Source organism: Aegilops tauschii, chromosome 7, assembly GCF_002575655.3.
Source record: "Aegilops tauschii subsp. strangulata cultivar AL8/78 chromosome 7, Aet v6.0, whole genome shotgun sequence".
In the NCBI taxonomy this organism is placed as follows: Eukaryota; Viridiplantae; Streptophyta; class Magnoliopsida; order Poales; family Poaceae; genus Aegilops; species Aegilops tauschii.
This window is the reverse complement of record NC_053041.3, coordinates 293,008,022-293,029,343: the sequence shown is the minus strand read 5'-3', so window position 1 is coordinate 293,029,343 and position 21,322 is coordinate 293,008,022.

Sequence of the window (21,322 nt, the reverse complement as noted above, 5' to 3'; positions counted from 1 at the left end):
CTACTAAAAATTCTGATCCGTTGAAGACTCCATGATGTCTGCTCCAGCTTCATCAATCCATTCGTCTTCACTTGGTTCCGAGTCGGTGTCGTCGATGATGATGTAGTTATCCGGACAAGTGCATTCGTCGACTTCTGCTTTTGGCACTGGATTTCCCACGAATGATCCAATCTTATTCTCCAGGTCGTCAATCTTCCCGACTAGTGCATTGATTTCCTCCAAGTAATCTTCGCGTGTAGTCTTGAGTTCTTCTTGGAGTTCCTTGATCTTCGTGAATGCCTTCTTCAGTTCTTCCTTGTCCGTGCACATCTGATTCTCCTAGCGTCGAATATGTTGGTTCTGCTCCTGGATGAAAGCTGCAATTGATCCATCCTTCTTGGTCTTGATCATCTCCCGTTGCGCGTCTCGACGTCCACAAATCTGATAAATTGTATCCTTAAGCTCCTGGTGATAGACTTCTCCAATGCGTCCCATGGCGATGTGTGCGGCCATGCTCTTCCCTAAACTCCAAGTTGGTGCTTCGAAAACCAATCTCATGGGTTCCGTAATTGGCGCAAACGTCCTTCCTGGAATGATAACTTGAATCTTCCAGCTCTCCTCTTCAGGTAATGTAGCGTTGTAGGTTCCGGTGACGCTTGGTATTCCTATGTTCAAGTACTTGGTGACTTCCTTCAAGTGTCGTCCAAATGGCGTGTCTTCATCTGGTTGCATGAACTCGCCATTCCTAGAAGAGTAGAAAGTGGAGAGGGGTCAGAAATGAGAAGAGAGAAGTTTTCTAGGGCTTAAGCTTAGTGGTCGTGTCCTACAGTCAGCGTGTGCTCTGATACCAACTTTGTAGCGACCAGACCTCAAATGGCCTGTGCTGCTGTGCACCAGTGTCATCCCTGGATCAGTAATGCTGACACGCACAGTACAAATGGAGGATTTATAACAGAGTAGCAATCACACACTTATTACATCGAATATCTCCGAAGAGATTAAGTATAATAAACATGGCTTAAGGCCATCTAAAAACGATAACAGCGGAAGACTTGGAAGATAAGTGAGTCCATCAACTCCAGCGGCATCACTGAGTATAAGACCACGACCTAAGGCACCTTACTCGTCGTCTGAAAAGTCTGCAACATGAAACGTTGCAGCCCGAAAATGGGTCAGCACATAGAATATGCTGGCAAAGCAACACATAGAGAGCAATGAACAATGATAAGGCTATACTATATGCATATATGGCTGGTGGAAAGGCTCTATGGTTACAGTTTTGCGAAAAGCCAATTTTATCCTACTACAAAGGAATAAATTTTATTTAACTATCATGGTGGTTGAAACATTGAGAAGGTACCTCCAACTCAATCCCAATTAAGTAACATCATTAACCCAACAAAATTAATTATAAGTATCACGGTGATGAGATTCAAATGATAATCCAGGTACTAGATACTCAAGTTGTCCATAACCGGGGACACGGCTAATCATGATCAGTTTGTACACTCTGCAGAGGTTTGTGCACTTTTCCCACAAGACTCGATCGCCTCCGCTTGATTCTCGCACTGCATGATGTTTGAGAAACGGATGACCGAGACACAGTCTTTCAGAAACAGTCACTCTCTACTCTGGATGGACCGGTACACCTACTTTCCCCTACATCTGCTAGTCCACCTCTTCAAGAGATCCTGTAACCTACTCAGCTATGCTAGAGCCCATAATAGCTTGCGGCTGCACATGGAAGTTTCTAGCATGAATAATCTTATGATCCCTTTGAGCCTGGGTGGCGGACCTTATACAAACAGACAACACTGGGTTCTCCAGGTGCCTCAATCCACCCAGATGTGAGTTTTAGTTGCCACCTTAAGTTGAACCATTATTAAACACTCACATCTGTCATGAATATCTCTCAAACCCAAACCACGTCTACGCATAGCATGGCAATAATAAAAGCAACGTAGAAGTAACTCCCAAGGGTTTGATAGTAAACAGGTAATAGGTACTACCTCAACTACATCCCAATACCCACAGTTTAATTAGATCCTAATCATGCAATGTGTTTGGGAAAATAGATCTAATGCAATAAAACTGGGTATGAACGGGGTATGATCAAAGTGTTACTTGCCTTGCTGATGATCCGCAAAACCTAGCGAGTCGAAGTAACAAGCGGCACACTCCGGGTATTCTATCGCAAACAAACAAGCATACAATCAGTACTCAGCTAATGCACAGGTAAAACTCGAATGAAAGATCCAACCAGAAAGTTCAACTTAAGAACTCCGGTTTGCAAAAAGAATCAACTCGAAAGAAGCAACGAAAGTCAAACGACGGAAGAAAGAAACTTCGTTTGCTAATCTGGATCTAGGTCAAATTTTACTGTAGCAAAAACTTGTTTGAGTGGGTTAAACGGAAAGAGAATTTCGAGACGAAACTCTAGGCGCTTGAATCACCTGATTCCGATAAACGAGCGAAAAGTTAAACAGATTCGAAGTTTCGATCAGAAATCGAATATGAGAAAATAACGAGAAAATCCGTCGAAATAGAAAAACGGACGAACGGTTTAAATAACGGACGTTCGTTAACAGAGAAAAACCGACGAACGCGTACGTTAAAACGAACGGTTCGGTGAACGCTCGTAAAATAAGAAAACCGAAAAAAACCGATCTAGGGTTTTTTTTAAAACAAAAGGTTTTTTTTCCAGAAAAACCGGTCAACACGAACGGCAGTACCTCGACGGGGCTCGCTCCGGCGAGGGGCTCCGGTGGGCGGGGTCGGCGGCGGGGCAGCGGGGCTCGGGCGGCGGCTCCGGCGGGCGAGGGTGCGGGGCTCCGGCGCTCCCGGCGGCGAGGTGCGAGGCGAACGGCGGGCGGCGGCGGCGGCTTCTCCGGCGATGGTGGCGGTGAAAACGGAGGGGGGGCTATATATTGGTAGGAGGGGGGGCTAGAGGGCTTGGGGAAGGGGCAAAGCCCGAGGCGGCGGCGGCTTCGTGCTCCCGGCGGACTCCGGCGGCGTGGGGAAGAAGGAGAGCATGGGCGGCGGCCTGGCTTCGGCTGGGCCTCGGCCCAGTCGGGCAAGCGCGTATATATATTTTTTTAAAAAATATGTTCCGCGGAAATATTGCATAGAAAAATAAATAAAAATCAAAAAAATACGAGATAAATTTTCCCCGTCTAGTTAGAAAATCTAGAATAGGGTGAACATTTTTAAAATCAAAAATAAATATTTTGAAAACATGCATATTTTTAAATACAATAAAAATTGCAAATAAAATCCAATAAATTCCAAATAATGTTTTTAACATTTTTCCTCCAGTATTTCAATGTTTTTGGAGAAGTCATATTTTCTCCTCTCGTTTATTTTAAAATGAAATATTCTTCCGGAGAGAAAAATAATCAAAAACCAAAATCCTCGTTGGAAAATCAAATTTGAAAAATTCAAGAAAATCCCCAACTCTCTCCGAGGGTCCTTGAGTTGCTTAGGATTTATCGAGGATTTGTCAAAATGCACAAAACATGATATGCAAATGATGATCTATGTATAACATTCCAAATTGAAAATTTGGGATGTTACAAATCATCGCCATCATCACCACCATCGATCCTCTCATCGAGGGAGTGTCAATATCCATCAACATCTTCACCAGCACCATCTCCTCTCAAACCCTAGTTCATCTCTTGTATTCGATCTTGGTCCCAAAACCTCAGATTGGTACCTGTGGGTTGCTAGTAGTGTTGATTACTCCTTGTAGTTGATGCTAGTTGGTTTATTCGGTGGAAGATCATATGTTTAGATCCTTAATGATAATTAATACTCCTCTGATTATGATTATGAATATGTTTTGTGAGTACTTACATTTGTTCCTGAGGACATGGGAGAAGTCTTGTTATAAGTAATCATGTGAATTTGGTATTCGTTCAATATTTTGATGAGATGTATGTTATCTCTCCTCTAGTGGTGTTATGTGAACGTTGACTACATGACACTTCACCATTATTTGGGACTAGAGGAAGGCATTGGGAAGTAATAAGTAGATGATGGGTTGCTAGAGTGACAGAAGCTTAAACCCTAGTTTATGTGTTGCTTCGTAAGGGGCTGATTTGGATCGATATGTTTCATGCTGTGGTTAGGTTTACCTTAATACTTCTTTCGTAGTTGCGGATGCTTGCGAGAGGGGTTAATCATAAGTGGGAGGCTTGTCCAAGGAAGGGCAGCACCCAAGCACCGGTGCACCCACATATCAAATTATTAAAGTAACGAACACGAATCATATGAGCATGATGAAAACTAACTTGACAACAATTCCCATGTGTCCTCAGGAGCGCTTTGCATTACATAAGAGTTTGTCCAGGCTTGTCCTTTGCTACAAAAAGGATTGAGCCACCTTGCTGCATCTTGTTTACTTTTATTACTTGTTACCCGTTACGATTTATCCTACCACAAAACTATCTGTTACCGATAATTTCATTGCTTGCAGAGAATACCTTGCTGAAAACCACTTGTCATTTCCTTCTGCTCCTCGTTGGGTTCGACACTCTTACTTATCGAAAGGACTACGATAGATCCCCTATACTTGTGGGTCATCAAGACTCTTTTCTGGCACCGTTGCCGGGGAGTGAAGCGCCTTTGGTAAGGAAACATTTATACAGTGTGCTGAAATTTACTGTCACTTGTTACTATGGAAAATAATCCTTTGAGGGGTTTGTTCGGGGTATCTTCCCCTCGACTGGAACCACAATTAATTTCTACTCAACCTACTGCATCTACTGCAAATATTTATTATGAAATTCCTTCGGGTATGATAGAGAAACTGCTAGCTAATCCTTATGAAGGAGATGGAACATTACATCCCGATATGCACCTAATCTATGTGGATGAAGTTTGTGGATTATTTAAGCTTGCAGGTATACCCGAGGATGTTGTCAAGAAGAAAGTCTTCCCTTTATCTGTGAAGGGCAAGGCATTGACATGGTTTAGGCTATTGGATGATATTGGATCATGGAACTACCGATTGAAATTGGAATTTCATCAAAAGTTTTATCCTATGCATCAGGTTCATCGTGATTGGAATTATATCTATAAATTTTGGCCTCGTGAAGGAGAAAGTATCACTCAAGCTTGGGGGAGGCTAAAGTCAATGTTATATTCATGCTCCAATCATAAGCTCTCAAGAGAAATTATTATTCACAAATTTTATGCTCGGCTTTCTCATAATGATCGATCCATGCTCGATACTTCTTGTACTGGTTCCTATATGAAGAAGGATATTGAATTCAAATGGGATTTATTGGAAAGAATTAAACACAACTCTGAAGATTGGGATCTCGACGAAGGTAAGGAGTCAGGTATAAACCTCAAGTTTGATTGTGTTAAATCTTTTATGGATACCGATGCTTTCCGTGATTTTAGCACTAAATATGGACTTGACACTGAGATAGTAGCTTCTTTCTGTGAATCTTTTGCTACTCACGTTGATATCCCTAGGAGAAGTGGTTTAAATATCATCCTCCCATTGAAGTTAAAGTAGCTAAACCTATTAAAGTTGAAGAAGAAACTATTATTTATAATGTTGATCCTATTGTTCCCACTGCTTATATTGAGAAGCCACCATTTCCTGTTAGAATAAAAGATCATGCTAGAGCTTCAACTGTGGTTCGTAAGAGTTATACTAAAACACCTACACCCTCTGAACAAATTAAAGTTGAACATAGTATTGCTATGATTAAAGATCTCTTGGTTGATAATATTGATGGGCATGTTATTTATTTCTGTGATGAAGCTGGGAGAACTGCTAAACCCGATACTAAAGAGAAACATAGACCTGTTGTTGGCATGCCTGTTGTTTCTGTTAAAATTGGAGATCATTGTTATCATGGGTTATGTGATGTGGGTCTAGTGTGAGTGCTATTCCTTACACATTATATAAAGAAATTATGAATGATATTGCACCTGCTGAGATAGAAGATATTGATGTTACTATTAAGATTGCTAATAGAGAAATTATATCACCAATTGGGATTGTTAGAGATGTTGAAGTTTTGTGTGGGAAGATTACCGATTTCCTTTTTCTTGGTTCCCCACAAGATAATTTTTGTCCCATTATATTTGGTAGACCTTTCTTGAATACTGTTAATGCTAAGATAACATGCGAGAAAGATATTGTTACTGTTGGTTTAGGGGATATGTCTCACGATTTTAATTTCTCTAAATTTCGTAGACAACCCCGTGACATAGAATTGCCTAGTAAGGATGAAATTATTGGTCTTGCTTCTATTGCCGTGCTTCCTAATGATCCTTTAGAACAATATTTGCTAGACCATGAAAATGATATGTTTATGAATGAAATAAGAGAAATAGATGAAGTATTCTTTAACCAGGGACCTATTTTGAAACACAATTTGCCTGTTGAAATCCTTGGAGATCCTCCTCCACCTAAGGGTGATCCCGTGTTTGAGCTTAAACAATTACCTGATACTCTAAAATATGCTTATCTTGATGAAAAGAAGATATATCCTGTTATTATTAGTGCTAACCTTTCAGAGCATGAAGAAAAGAAATTATTGAAAACTCTGAAGAAGCACCGTGCCGCTATTGGATATACTCTTGATGATCTTAAGGGCATTAGTCCCACTCTATGTCAGCACAAAATAAAATTGGAGAAAGACGCTGAACCGGTCGTTGATCATCAACGACGGTTAAATCCTAAGATGGAAGAAGTGGTAAGGAATGAAATATTAAAGCTTCTGGAGGCAGCTATAATTTATCCTATTGCTGATAGTCAATGGGTAAGTCATGTTCATTGTGTCCCTTAAAAGGGAGGTATTACTGTTGTTCCTAATGATAAGAATGAATTGATTCCTCAAAGAATTGTTACAGGTTATAGAATGGTAATTGATTTCCACAAATTAAATAAAGCTACTAGAAAAGATCATTACCCTCTGCCTTTTATTGATCAAATGCTAGAAAGATTATCCAAACATACTCATTTTTGCTTTCTAGATGGGTATTCTGGTTTCTCTAAAATACCCGTGTCAAAAGAAGATCAAGAGAAAACCACTTTTACTTGTCCTTTCGGTACCTTCGCTTATAGACGTATGCCTTTTGGTTTGTGCAATGCACCTGCTACCTTTCAAAGATGTATGACTGCTATATTCTCTGACTTTTGTGAAAAGATTGTTGAGGTTTTCATGGATGATTTCTCCGTTTACGGAACTTCTTTTGATGATTGCTTAAGCAACCTTGATCGAGTTTTGCAGAGATGTGAAGAAACTAATCTTGTATTGAATTGGGAGAAGTGCCACTTTATGGTTAATGAAGGTATTGTCTTGGGGCATAAAATTTCTGAAAGAGGTATTGAAGTTGATAAAGCTAAAGTAGATGCTATTGAAAAGATGCTGTGTCCTAAAGATATCAAAGGTATAAGAAGTTTCCTTGGTCATGCTGGTTTCTATAGGAGGTTTATTAAAGATTTCTCTAAAATTTCTAGGCCTCTCACTAATCTCTTACAAAAAGATAGTCCTTTTGTTTTTGATGAGGATTGTGTAGAAGCATTTGAAATACTTAAGAAAGACTTGATTTCTGCCCCTATTGTTCAGCCACCAGATTGGAACCTACCCTTTGAAATTATGTGTCATGCTAGTGACTATGCTGTTGGTGCTGTTCTAGGACAAAGAGTTGATAAGAAATGAATGTTATTCAGTATGCCAGTAAAACTCTAGAAAGTGCCCAGAGAAATTATGCTACCACTGAAAAAGAATTTTTAGCAGTTGTATTTGCATGTGATAAGTTCAGACCTTATATTGTTGGTTCCAAAGGAACTGTTCACACTGATCATGCTGCTATTAAATATCTTATGGAAAAGAAAGATGCCAAACCTAGACTTATTAGATGGGTTCTCTTGCTACCAGAATTTGATTTGCATATTGTTGATAGAAAGGGAGCCGAGAACCCCGTTGTAGACAACTTGTCTAGGTTAGAGAATGTTCTTGATGACCCGCTACCTATTGATGATAGCTTTCCCGATGAGCAATTAAATGTCATAAATGTTTCTGGTAATGCTCCTTGGTATGCTGATTATGCTAATTATATTGTTGCTAAATTTATACCACCTAGTTTCACATACCAGCAAAAGAAAAGTTTTTCTATGATTTAAGACATTACTTCTGGGATGACCAACACCTTTATAAAGAAGGAGTAGATGGTCTTATTAGACGTTGTGTACCTGAGCATGAACATGAACATATCCTACGCAAGTGCCACTTCAAGTCTTACGGAGGACACCACGCTGGAGATAGAACTGCACATAAGGTATTGCAATCCGGGTTCTATTGGCCCACTCTCTTTAAAGATGCCCGTAAGTTTGTCTTATCTTGTGATGAATGCCAAAGGATTGGTAATATTAGTAGACGTCAGGAAATGCCTATGAACTATTCACTTGTTATTGAACCATTTGATGTTTGGGGCTTCGATCATATGGGACCTTTTCCTTCCTCTAATGGGTATACACATATTTTAGTTGCTGTTGAGTACGTTACTAAGTGGGTAGAAGCTATTACAACTAGTAGTGTTGATCATAACACTTCTATTAAGATGCTTAAAGAAGTTATTTTCCCGAGGTTTGGAGTCCCTAGATATTTAATGACTGATGGTGGTTCACATTTAATTCATGGTGTTTTCCGTAAAATGCTTGCTAAATATGTTGTTAATCATAGAATTGCACCTCCTTATCATCCTCAGTCTACTGGTCAAGTAGAATTGAGCAATAGAGAGATTAAATTAATATTGCAAAAGACTGTTAATAGATCTAGAAAGAATTGGTCTAAGAAACTTGATGATGCTTTGTGGGCTTACAGAACTGCATATAAGAATCCTATGGGTATGTGGCTCTGGACTAGTTTCCTAAATCCACCTAATAACTTTCAGAAGCATAAAAATTGGTTTGGTTTGAAAACCAAATACAAAACAATTGCAGAAAAATAGAAAACTTAAAGAAAAGGGAGGAAGAGAGTTACCTGGGCCACTTACCTGGCGCGGCCAGCTGGACGGCCCAGCCCACTGGCTGGAGCGGTTGTCTTCAACCTCTGCCAGTAGGCAGAGGCGTGTCGACGCCTGCGTGCCCGAGGCCTCCACTTCCTCACTGCCTGCTCGCCCGGATGCCTCTGGACGACGCCACGCACTCCCCCCGGGCCCCCCTCTCTCTCTCTATCGCGTCCATCCCCTCCTCTCCCTCGCTCTCTCCCGCGACGGCCGACACGGCCATGGAAGCGCCGCCGTGAACCACCGCGCTCCCCGACCCCCTCTCGCCTTCCCGTGTTGCGTGAAAGCTCCGCCACCGTCACCTACGCCTCCTGGACGACCCGCAGGACGCTCGATGCACCGCACCACGACCATGGCGTCGTCTTCAACCTCTCGGCCGCCGAGATCGCCGACGACCGCACGCCGTCACCAACCCTTCCCTGAGCCCACAGAGCTTCTCTACGTTACTGATGTGAGCTACCGCTTCGAACCCCTCTCTTCCCCGCCTCGATTGCGCCCTGTAGCCCTCATTCTCACCGGAGCCGAAGCTCGCCGCCACCGCGCCATGTTGCCGCCGTGGCTATAGCCACTAGAGCTTCCACCTGAGTACCCCACCGTGCCAAGAATGACCCCACGAGACCTAGCCACCAACATCTCCCCCTCTCGTGCACCGCAACCCCAAACCCGCAACCCACCGTGCTCCGGCCGCCGCAGCCGAGCTCGTCAGCGTCAATTTCGGCCACCCTAGCACCCGCCGTTGCCACTGTTTGACATGCCTCGTCGCGCTGGTCCTGCAGAACCCATCTGCACGACCTGTCGTCGCCGGAAACGGCCGGACGAGGACCTCCGCCGTGCCCTGCTTAGCGCCGGCGGCTAATCGTCGGTTAGCTGACGTGGCCGTCATTAGATTAGGGGCTAACCAACCCTTTTGGATTAACATTAGGCACTGACAGCGGGACCCACTTTGTTAGGTTAATGGTTAACCAAAATAATTAGGTTAGTTAATAAAATCAGTGGGCCCACGCGTCAGCGTTGACCGTGCTGACGTGGCCTTTGATGGGCCCACATGTCTGTGAGCCTAGCCATTACTGTGACACTGACCAGTGGGACCCACTGGTCAGGTTTGACCTAGACCTGACGTGTTGACCCACTGATGTCACACTGATGCCGATGCAATAAGCTATTTTCTGGATTTAATTTAATTCAGGAAATTTCAGAAAATGTCCTAAACTTCAAAAATTCATAGAAATTAATCTATAACTCAAATTGAAAAGATTTATATATGAAAAATTATCAGAAAAATCCAATCTATCCATCTGTACTGGTTTCATGCATGTTCAAACAACTTAACCTTGCTGTTTAGATCAAAACATGATAATGCACTTTATTAGTTCTTAGTTTGAATTTGAATTTGAACCTTTGATTCAAATCAACTCAAACCCTTCTGTTCTTAGCTGCATTAGCTCAAAAATAAGCATATTGACATGTCATGATCATGCATCATATTATGCATTGCATTGATTGTGTTCTTTCTCTGTTGCCGGTGTTGTTCCCCCTCGGTAGACATTGTTCCGACGCTGTGATCGATTACACGGATGAAGAACTATACTATCTTCAGAAGTGCCAGGCAAGCAAAAAACCCTTGTTCATTCCGATACAATCCCACTCTCTCGCTCCTGCTCTCTTTTATTGCATTAGGATAACAACGATTCATCTATTACTTGGTGTCTCGGGAACCCTGCACACATCGTTTGGGGCTGTGAGCGAAACCCCGGCCGGATCACCTCGCGGATGGAACCCGAATAGGCGATAAACCTGGACTAGAGACTTGTGTGGTTAGTCAGGTCATGCCCGACTCCCTCGCCAGGCTTCCGCTTGAAGGTTGCCGAGATACACAACGTGTACATGGTGGTAAGTGGCGAGAGCGTGTGTGAAGAAGTACACCCCTGCAGGGTTATAAATGATCTATTCGAATAGCCGTGTCCACGGTAAAGGACTTCTGGGTTGCCTATACAGTTCATAGACAAGTGAAAGTGGATACTCTAAAACTCGCAAGATAAGCGTGAGTGCTATGGATGGCCTTCTCGTAGGGAGACGGGAGTGGATCCGTAGTGGTGTATTGATATGGTGAATATGTGGACTCATGTGCGCCACCTCAAAAGAGTTACTTGCAGTCATAGTTTAGGATAGCCACTGAGTCAAAGCTGGCTTGCTGCAGTCAAACTCCACCACCCCCTTTGTTGATACTAATGCATATGTAGCTAGTTCTGATGTAAGTCTTGCTGGGTACATTTGTACTCACGTTTGCCTATTTTATGTTTTGCAGAGAGACGTCAGTCTCGCTAGTAGTTCCGTGTGGACTTCGACGTTTAGCTTGATACCTCAGCTACGATCTTGTGCCCTCGGCAGGATCTGGTAGATAGTCAGGCTTCTCAGCCTTTTTCATTTGTAGATGTCTGTACTCAGACATGTTAAGCTTCCGCATGTGCTTTGACTTGTATGCTCTGTATGTTGGGTCATGAGACCCATGTTTGTAATACTTGGCTCCTCGGAGCCTAATGAATAAATACTCTGAGTCGTAGAGTCTTGTTGTGATGCCATGTTGTATTTGCACATATCGAGCATACTGTGTGTATGATTGAAATGCTTGGTATGTGTGGGATCCGACAATCTAGTTGTTTATCCCTGGCAGCCTATCTTATGGGGAAATGTAGTCTGGTGTCTCCACTGAGCCTTGGTAGTCCGCTACAGCCCGGTTTACCGGAGTCCTGCTAGCCCAGCACTAGTGCTCCGGAACACTAGACTGGCCGGCATGTGTTTCACTTCGTTCCTGTGTCTGTCCCTTCGGGGAAATGTCACGCGGTGACATCCGGAGTCCTGCCTAGCCTGCTATAGCCCGGGTTCCCGGAGTCCTGTTAGCCCAGTGCTACAGCCAAGATTCACACGCTGCTGACCGACATGCTCGATGTTGATTCATGTATGCCTGTCCCCGTAAATTAGCGCCGCTTTGGGTTCACGACTAGCCATGTCGGCCCTGGTTCTCTGTCATATGGATGCTAGCGACACTATCATATATGTGAGCCAAAAGGCGCAAACGGTCCCGGGCCATGTTAAGGCGACACCCGTGGGAATACCGTGCATGAGGCCGCAAAGTGATATGAGGTGTTACAGGCTAGATCGGTGTGACTTAGAATCAGGGTCCCGACAGCTTTGGTATCAGAGCCTAACTGCATGTAGGATTACCAAGCCAAATTGGTCGAAGTTGTGTCTAGAAATGCTTTAGTTATGTAAGGGAATTGATTGGGGAAGGGAACGTAAGGCTGTTTTTACTCCATATACCTTATGGCCTTCTGATCTTAGGCGGCCTCTTCTTTTCTACGGGGATTAAGAACTAGGCTTTCTCATCTTCTATCAGGATCACGTGTTACTAATCTGTAGACTTATATGATTGTTGGTTTTGATCCCAGTTCAGTTCCTACTACTTCTGTGTGTTGACAATTGATCTCCGAACTTTGATATTGTGATGTTAAGTGGTTATGCCACCATTTTATAGGATGTCTCAAATCATTTTGAGCATTTACAACCATTATGCTGTCCGAGTCATCCCAGGTTTCTAGATAGTCTGATGCACTTGCACTCATTCCTCCATGTTCCTGATGTCCATTTGGGCCAGATTAATCACACTAATCGGTGAGTTGAGGTACTCTGTTGCCTCGACATATATGTTGGAGCTATTATTATGACCCTAGGTGTTTTAGGGAGTCACCTAGTAATCTAGCCATGTTTTGTGTTTCCGGTGTGATGATTCTGGCCACTATTCTTGAAAGCATCCCGTGATGCCATTTAGTAGTAGGTATTCTACTCCTGGGTTCTTGACCCAAGATTCACTCTACTTACCTCGTGTTGATGGTGTTGCTCGTACCTTTAGGATATTAGTAACCTTTGCGATAGTCCTCGAGGTTCGTGGTATTTCCTTCTTCCAAATACCATGAACTGCTTATGGCAGAAGTTCTTTTGAACCAAAAGATCACAACCAGAGTGCTCTTGATGAGTTCTCCATTCTACATTGTGAATCTGCCAGTTCTACCTTTCTGCATGGGTTATTCGGAAGAAATGTCGAGCTTTGCTCGACATACTAATCTATGCATCCACAACTCAGAAAGATATATGTTCCTTTGAGTTGTCCCTCTCTCTAGTTGTATTCTGATCTCCGTCTATCATTTGATAGTAAAGAGCATGTCATGCATTCATGCTCATCGATACCTCATATTCTTGTGGTCTGTCAAGCCATTCTATTCCGAAATGACTAGGAGAAACAAACTCCAGTACCTTATCCATCTCCAGGATTGGGTCAAAGCAGTTGTAATCCGCAAATCAAATGCCAACCCAGCTTTTGATTCTGTTCTACCCTGAAGTATTACCATCTTATGTCAAGAATGTCATGAGAATTGCACCACCCCTTGTGAATTCTTGATGCAGTGATATGTCTTGCCATCATTGTTCATTCCTCGGTTCCCGTGTTATTGTAACCGGAATGCCGACAAGTGAATCGTGATGGTGAAATCAATACCCCTAGCAACTGTGTTGCTTGGTACTTAACAGACGATAATTCCATTATTAGCCTGTTGGTTACTAAACCATCATTCTAAGATTGATACTGCTACCTAGTCCTTATTTCTGGTGCACTCTTCGGTCAATGAGTTAGGATTGTGTCAATCCCTCTCTCTCTTGATCACATCGTCTTGCCCTGAAAAGCAAGATTGTTCTCGAGCTTAGTAACATACCGGTGGTTCATGATTTTCCGAATATCTTCTCGGAAGTGTTACCAGGTTGTCACCTGACCGCTCTGTTGAGTTCGTGATCAAGTTGGATTCTTGTAAACCACCCCTTCTCCAAGAATCCGTGTTGGATACCCCTGAGCTAGTTGGTTAAGCTAAACGACAACTTGAAGAGTTGGAAGATGAAAGCTTGTCCGACTTAGTTCATCATTAAGGGATATCCTTGTGTGTGTGTGTTGAAGAAAGATGATATCTTCATCGGTTGTTCCTCGTGATCAGTTGTTGGATCTATTGTCTTGTCCAATCTTTGGTATGAGTATGGGCTATCGTCAAGTCAAATCAGAACCAACGATGTTCGTAATGTTGTCTTACTCGTGGTTGTTTCCTCGAGCGTACACCATTATATCTTTTGGGTCTGACCAATGCTATCACCTTGTTCACATAATCGTGGAATTCCACTTATATGGAAGCATGGATGAACTGCTGTTGAGCCCATCGGCAACATTTTTATCTCCTCCATGATTCATGATGAACGTTAAAGCTAGCATTGGAAACTTTGTAAGCATTGCCTTCATGTTCCGCTCATAAGGTATACGTTTGGATGGAATAAGTGACTTCCTCATTATGTGCAATTGGTGCAAGTTGCCGCCGTGAGTTCGAGAAAGATTGTTTTTGTTTCCTCTGGTACCATCCCAAGTCAGTTATGCATGTGCGAAGTATTCTATGGTTTGGTAGATTAATTACCTCCACTCCATTCGTATTCCCTAGCACACCAAGCCACTAATTGACTTGTTCAAGGATAAGAAGTTCATCGATAGGTGCACAAGGACTTCGATATCCTCGATGATGGTTCCTTACCAGAACTCGGTAGTGTTTTATTGTAAGACTACTCTGTGGCCATGCTTGTCTTGGACAACATGTTCACATGCGTGTAGCAGAACCAGCTCGTGTTTTGGAGCTTGCTATCGTAGTTCATTCCCGAGAATCTCGCAACGTCATCTCGTCGATTTGTGTTGCAAACTTTCTTTTCCAGACATGCTGTCTGAAATATTCCGTTACCAACCGGATCTGAATCTCAGGCAGATATGATGGTTGGAACTTTTCCAAGATCTATGATGTAGGTCCCGACAAGGTTGATGTTGGCCGACACACCTAGCCGGAAGATCTATTATTGTAGCTTCTTGATTAAGCAATTTGACCATCTTCTCCATGAGGATTTCGTATGATCTATACTAAAAGTTGATCCTTATGGGTGTTTGTGCCCCCGAAGTCTGACCTTTATTTGATGTTCCAGATACCGAATGATACTGAGTTAAGCTGGTACATCAAGGAGAACATTAGAAGCGGAGTGCTAAATGTCTCTCGGTCGATCATCCAGATTTTGTTTCCTTGGCGTCGTCAAGGTAAAATCTGAGAAAGTGTTGTCCTCCTCTGCACCTGCATCCTCCATCGTTATTCATCATGGTAGTACGAGGTGTCACCAGGATCTTGGCATAGATGTTGGTAAAACCTTGATGAATATGGAAATGCTCAAGTTCTTGAAAGAACGCTCAGTCACTAGGTTATATCCTTGGTATCAACTGGAATGTGCCTTCCATTTGACGAGTTGTTCTATAACCGTAGTTTCCTTTCCAAACTGAGTATACCATCCTCTCGAATTCTTTCAAACAATCAATTGTGATTTGCCTCGGGCTGGTATGAAGAGTTTCAATGATCTATGGATCAAAAGTAATTCTTTTTGCCACTTAAGGTAATAATTCTACGAGTCACCTCTCCCAAGGTGCCCCGTAGTGGAATCATGGCAATTATCCCCTCGCTACTTTGAAACCATGCACCATCCTACTTCAGCGTGGAATTGTTGCCTACCAAATTGAACCTCCGTCATCTTTCCATCCCTCTCGATGGGTGCCTTGTGTCTCAACTTGAGATGTTCGACATCTCATTCCACGAGTTGATCTTGAATAGGTCGATCTTCGAGAAGATCAATCCTGTAGAGTTTCCTTCCGTCATCATCGTGTTGAATGAAGATCTCGAAAACAAAGACGTCAAGATTGATGTGATGCAATGTATCGGTATCTTCGAGAAGGGCAGTTGGATCGAGAAGACTGTGATAGTTTTGTGACCCCTCTGTCTTCTTACTTCACTCCTTGAATCTCGGGACGAGATTCTTGTTTAGTGGGGGTGAGTTGTCACAGCCCTAGAATATCTGAGTGTAATAGTTGCATTAGTGAGCATGCATCATGTTTAAATTTCAAGGAAATGGAATTGAGGGAATTTTCAAAGCCTCAGAAACCTTTTAAAAAATGATCAACATTAAAATCTTCTCAAATGGGTCCAAGAAAATGTTCCTGTTATTCTGTGAAAATATTGGCAAGAGGTAAAATTCAAACCAATATTTTTGGAATCACTAAAATAATTATTTTTGGGCCTTTGAATTAATTCACTAGCTATTTGAATTGGGTTTATATTTACTATAAATTAGATATAAGCCCAATAATTTTGAAAGTTTGCATGTGGCTCTGGACTAGTTTCCTAAATCCACCTAATAACTTTCAGAAGCATAAAAATTGGTTTGGTTTGAAAACCAAATACAAAACAATTGCAGAAAAATAGAAGACTTAAAGAAAAGGGAGGAAGAGAGTTACCTGGGCCACTTACCTGGCGCGGCCAGCTGGACGGCCCAGCCCACTAGCTGGAGCGGTTGTCTTCAACCTCTGCCAGTAGGCAGAGGCGTGTCGATGCTTGCGCGCCCGAGGCCTCCACCTCCTCTGTGCCTGCTCGCCCGGATTCCTCTGGACGACGCCACGCACTCCCCCCGGGCCCCCCTCTCTCTCTTGTGTCCATCCCCTCCTCTCCCTCGCTCTCTCCCGCGACGGCCGACGCGGCCATGGAAGCGCCGCCATAAACCACCGTGCTCCCCGACCCCCTCTCGCCTTCCCATGTTGCGTGAAAGCTCCGCCACCATCGCCTACGCCTCCTGGACGACCCGCAGGACACCGGATGCACCGCACCACGACCATGGCGTCGTCTTCAACCTCTCGGCCGCCGAGATCGCCGATGACCGCACGCCGTCACCAACCCTTCCCCGAGCCCACAGAGCTTCTCTACGTTACCGCTGTGAGCTACCGCTTCGAACCCCTCTCTTCCCCGCCTCGATTGCGCCCTGTAGCCCTCATTCTTACCGGAGCCGAAGCTCGCCGCCGCCGCGCCATGTTGCCGCCATGGCTATAGCCACTGGAGCTTCCACCTGAGTACCCCACCGTGCCCAGAATGACCCGACGAGACCGTAGCCACCAACATCTCCCCCTCTCGTGCACCGCAACCCCAAACCCGCAACCCACCGTGCTCCGGCCGCCGCAGCCGAGCTCGCCGGCGTCAACTCCGGCCACCCCAGCACCCGCCGTTGCCACTGTTCAACGCGCCTCATCACGCCGGTCCCGTAGAACCCATCCGCACGACCTGTAGTCGCTGGAAACGGCCGGACGAGGACCTCCGCCGTGCCCTGCTTAGCGCCGGCGGCTAATCGTCGGTTAGCCGACGTGGCCGTCATTAGATTAGGGGCTAACCAACCCTTTTGGATTAACATTAGGCACTGATAGTGGGACCCACTTTGTTGGGTTAATGGTTAACCAAAATAATTAGGTTAGTTAATAAAATCAGTGGGCCCACGCGTCAGCGTTGACCGTGCTGACGTGGCCTTTGACGTGCCCACATGTCTATGAGCCTAGCCATCACTATGACACTGACCAGTGGGACCCACTGGTCAGGTTTGACCTGGACCTGGCGTGTTGACCCGCTGATGTCACACTGATGTCATGCCGATGTAATAAGCTATTTTCTGGATTTAATTTAATTCAAGAAATTTCAGAAAATGTCCTAAACTTCAAAAATTCATAGAAATTAATCTATAACTTAGATTGAAAAGTTTTATATATGAAAAATTATCAGAAAAATCTAATCTATCCATCTGTACTGGTTTCATGCATGTTTAAACAACTTAACCTTGTTGTTTAGATCAAAACATGATAATGCACTTTATTAGTTCTTAGTTTGAATTTGAATTTGAACCTTTGATTCAAATCAACTCAAACCATTCTGTTCTTAGCTGCATTAGCTCAACTCACAGCATATTGAAATGTCATGATCATGCATCATATTATGCATTGCATTGATTGTGTTCTTTCTCTATTGCCGGTGTTGTTCCCCCTCGGTAGACGTTGTTCCGACGCTGTGATCGATGACACCGATGAAGAACTATACTATCTTCGGAAGTGCCAGGCAAGAAAAACCCCCTTGTTCATTCCGATAAAATCCCACTCTCTCGCTCCTGCTCTCTTTTACCGCATTAGGACAACAATGATTCATCTGTTACTTGCTACGGTAGTTGAACCCCTTCTCCTCTGCATGACCTGTCATTGCCACAGTAAATAGATGAAACCCACTAGCATGAGTAGGAGTTGTTTGAGCCCTGATGTGCCTACTCATTCATGCTTGTTTGTCATGCCTGCTACTGCTTAGAGTTGAGTCAGGTCTGATTCATGGGGAATGAGTTGGAATTGTTATGAACATGTCCTACTGTGTGTGAGCTAAGTGTGTGAACACGATTTGGTAAAGGTAGCGGTGAGAGGCCATGTAGGAGTACATGGTGGATTGTCTCATTGAAACCGTCCTTAGGAACTGAGTTCTGTGTTTGTGATCCATGAACAGCTACTACCACGCGTTGGGCCCGAAACCAATGGACCCTCTCGACTTATTAACCGCCTTGATCTCTGTCCAGGAGTTGCAACTAGTTCTGGTGTTTTGTAGGATATGTGTTGGAGGCCGTGCGTAGCGCTGACCCTAGGGGTGGGCTATGATGCGGTAGATACACCGTGGCACGGTGTACCGGGCGTCCATTTGGTGTCTCAGGAACCCTGCACACATCGTTTGGGGCTGTGAGCGAAACCCCGGCCGGATCACCTCGCGGATGGAACCCGAATAGGCGATAAACCTGGACTAGAGACTTGTGTGGTTAGTCAGGTCGTGGCCGACTCCCTCGCCAGGCTTCCGCTTGAAGGTTGCCGAGATACACGACGTGTACATGGTGGTAAGTGGCGAGAGCGTGTGTGAAGAAGTACACCCCTGCAGGGTTATAAATGATCTATTCGAATAGCCGTGTCCACGGTAAAGGACTTCTGGGTTGCCTATACAGTTCATAGACAAGTGAAAGTGGATACTCTAAAACTCGCAAGATAAGCGTGAGTGCTATGGATGGCCTTCTCGTAGGGAGACGGGAGCGGATCCGTAGTGGTGTATTGATATGGTGAATATGTGGACTCATGTGCGCCACCTCAAAAGAGTTACTTGCAGTCATAGTTTAGGATAGCCACTGAGTCAAAGCTGGCTTGCTGCAGTCAAACTCCATCACCCCCTTTGTTGATACTGATGCATATGTAGCTAGTTCTGATGTAAGTCTTGCTGGGTACATTTGTACTCACGTTTGCCTATTTTATGTTTTGCAGAGAGACGTCAGTCTCGCTAGTAGTTCCGTGTGGACTTCGACGTTTAGCTTGATACCTCAGCTACGATCTTGTGCCCTCGGCAGGATCTGGTAGATAGTCAGGCTTCTCAGCCTTTTTCATTTGTAGATGTCTGTACTCAGACATGTTAAGCTTCCGCATGTGCTTTGACTTGTATGCTCTGTATGTTGGGTCATGAGACCCATGTTTGTAATATTTGGCTCCTCGGAGCCTAATGAATATATACTCTGAGTCGTAGAGTCTTGTTGTGATGCCATGTTGTATTTGCACATATCGAGCATATTGTGTGTACGATTGAAAAGCTTGGTATCTGTGGGATCCGACAATCTAGTTGTTTATCCTTGGTAGCCTCTCTTATGGGGAAATGTAGTCTGGTGTCTCCACAGATCCTTGGTAGTCCGCTACAGCCCGGTTTACCGGAGTCCTGCTAGCCCAGCACTACTGCTCCGGAACACTAGACTGGCCGGCATGTGTTTCACTTCGTTCCTGTGTCTGTCCCTTCAGGGAAATGTCACGCAGTGACATCCGGAGTCCTGCCTAGCCTGCTACAACCCGGGTTCCCGGAGTCCTGTTAGCCCAGTGCTACAGCCCGGATTCACACGCTGCTGACCGACATGCTCGATGTTGATTCATGTATGCCTGTCCCCGTAAGTTAGCGTCGCTTTGGGTTCACGACTAGCCATGTCGACCCGGGTTCTCTGTCATATGGATGCTAGCGACACTATCATATATGTGAGCCAAAAGGCGCAAACGGTCCCGGGCCATGGTAAGGCGACACCCGTGGGAATACCGTGCGTGAGGCCGCAAAGTGATATGAGTTGTTACAGGCTAGATCGGTGTGATTTAGATGTCAGGACCCCGATTCCAAGTCACATCGATCTAGCCGGTAACACCTCATATCACTTTGCGGCCTCACGCACGGTATTCCCACGGGTGTCGCCTTACCATGGCCCGGGACCATTTGCGCCTTTTGGCTCACGTATATGATAGTGTCGCTAGCATCCATATGACGGAGAACCCGGGCCGACATGACTAGTCGTGAACCCAAAGTGGCACTAACTTACGGGGACAGGCATACATGAATCAACATCGAGCATGTCGGTCAGCAGCGTGTGAATTCGGGCTATAGCACTGGGCTAACAGGACTCCGGGAACCCGGGCTGTAGCAGGCTAGGCAGGACTCCGGATGTCACCGCGTGACATTTCCCCGAAGGGACAGACACAGGAACGAAGTGAATCACATGCCGGCCAGTCAAGTGTTCCGGAGCAGTAGTGCTGGGCTAGCAGGACTCCGGTGAACCGGGCTGTAGCGGACTACTATGGCTCATGGAAGCACAAAACTACATTTCCCCATAAGAGAGGCTACCAAGGATAAACAACTAGGTTGTCAGATCCCACACATACCAAGCATTTCAATCATACACACAATATGCTCGATATGTGCAAATACAACATGGCATCACAACAAGACTCTACGACTCAGAGTATTTATTCATGAGGCTCCGAAGAGCCAGATATTACAAACATGGGTCTCATGACCCAACATTCAGAGCATACAAGTCAAACACATGCGGAAGCTTAACATGTCCGAGTACAGACAACTATAAATGAAAAAGGCTGAGAAGCCTGACTATCTACTAGATCCTGCCGAGGGCACGAGATCGTAGCTGAGGTATCAAGCTAAACGTCGAAGTCCACACGGAACTACTAGCGAGACTGACGTCTCTCTGCAAAACATAAAATAAGCAAACGTGAGTAGAAATGTACCCAGCAAGACTTACATCAGAACTATCTACATATGCATCGGTATCAACAAAGGGGGTGGTGGAGTTTAACTGCAGCAAGCCAGCTTTGACTCGGTGGCTATCCTAACTACGACTGCAAGTAACTCTTTTGAGGTGGCGCACACGAGTCCACATATTCACCATATCAATACACCACTATGGATCCGCTCCCGTCTCCCTACGAGAATGCCATCCATAGCACTCACGCTTATCTTGCGCATTTTAGAGTATCCACTTTCACTTGTCT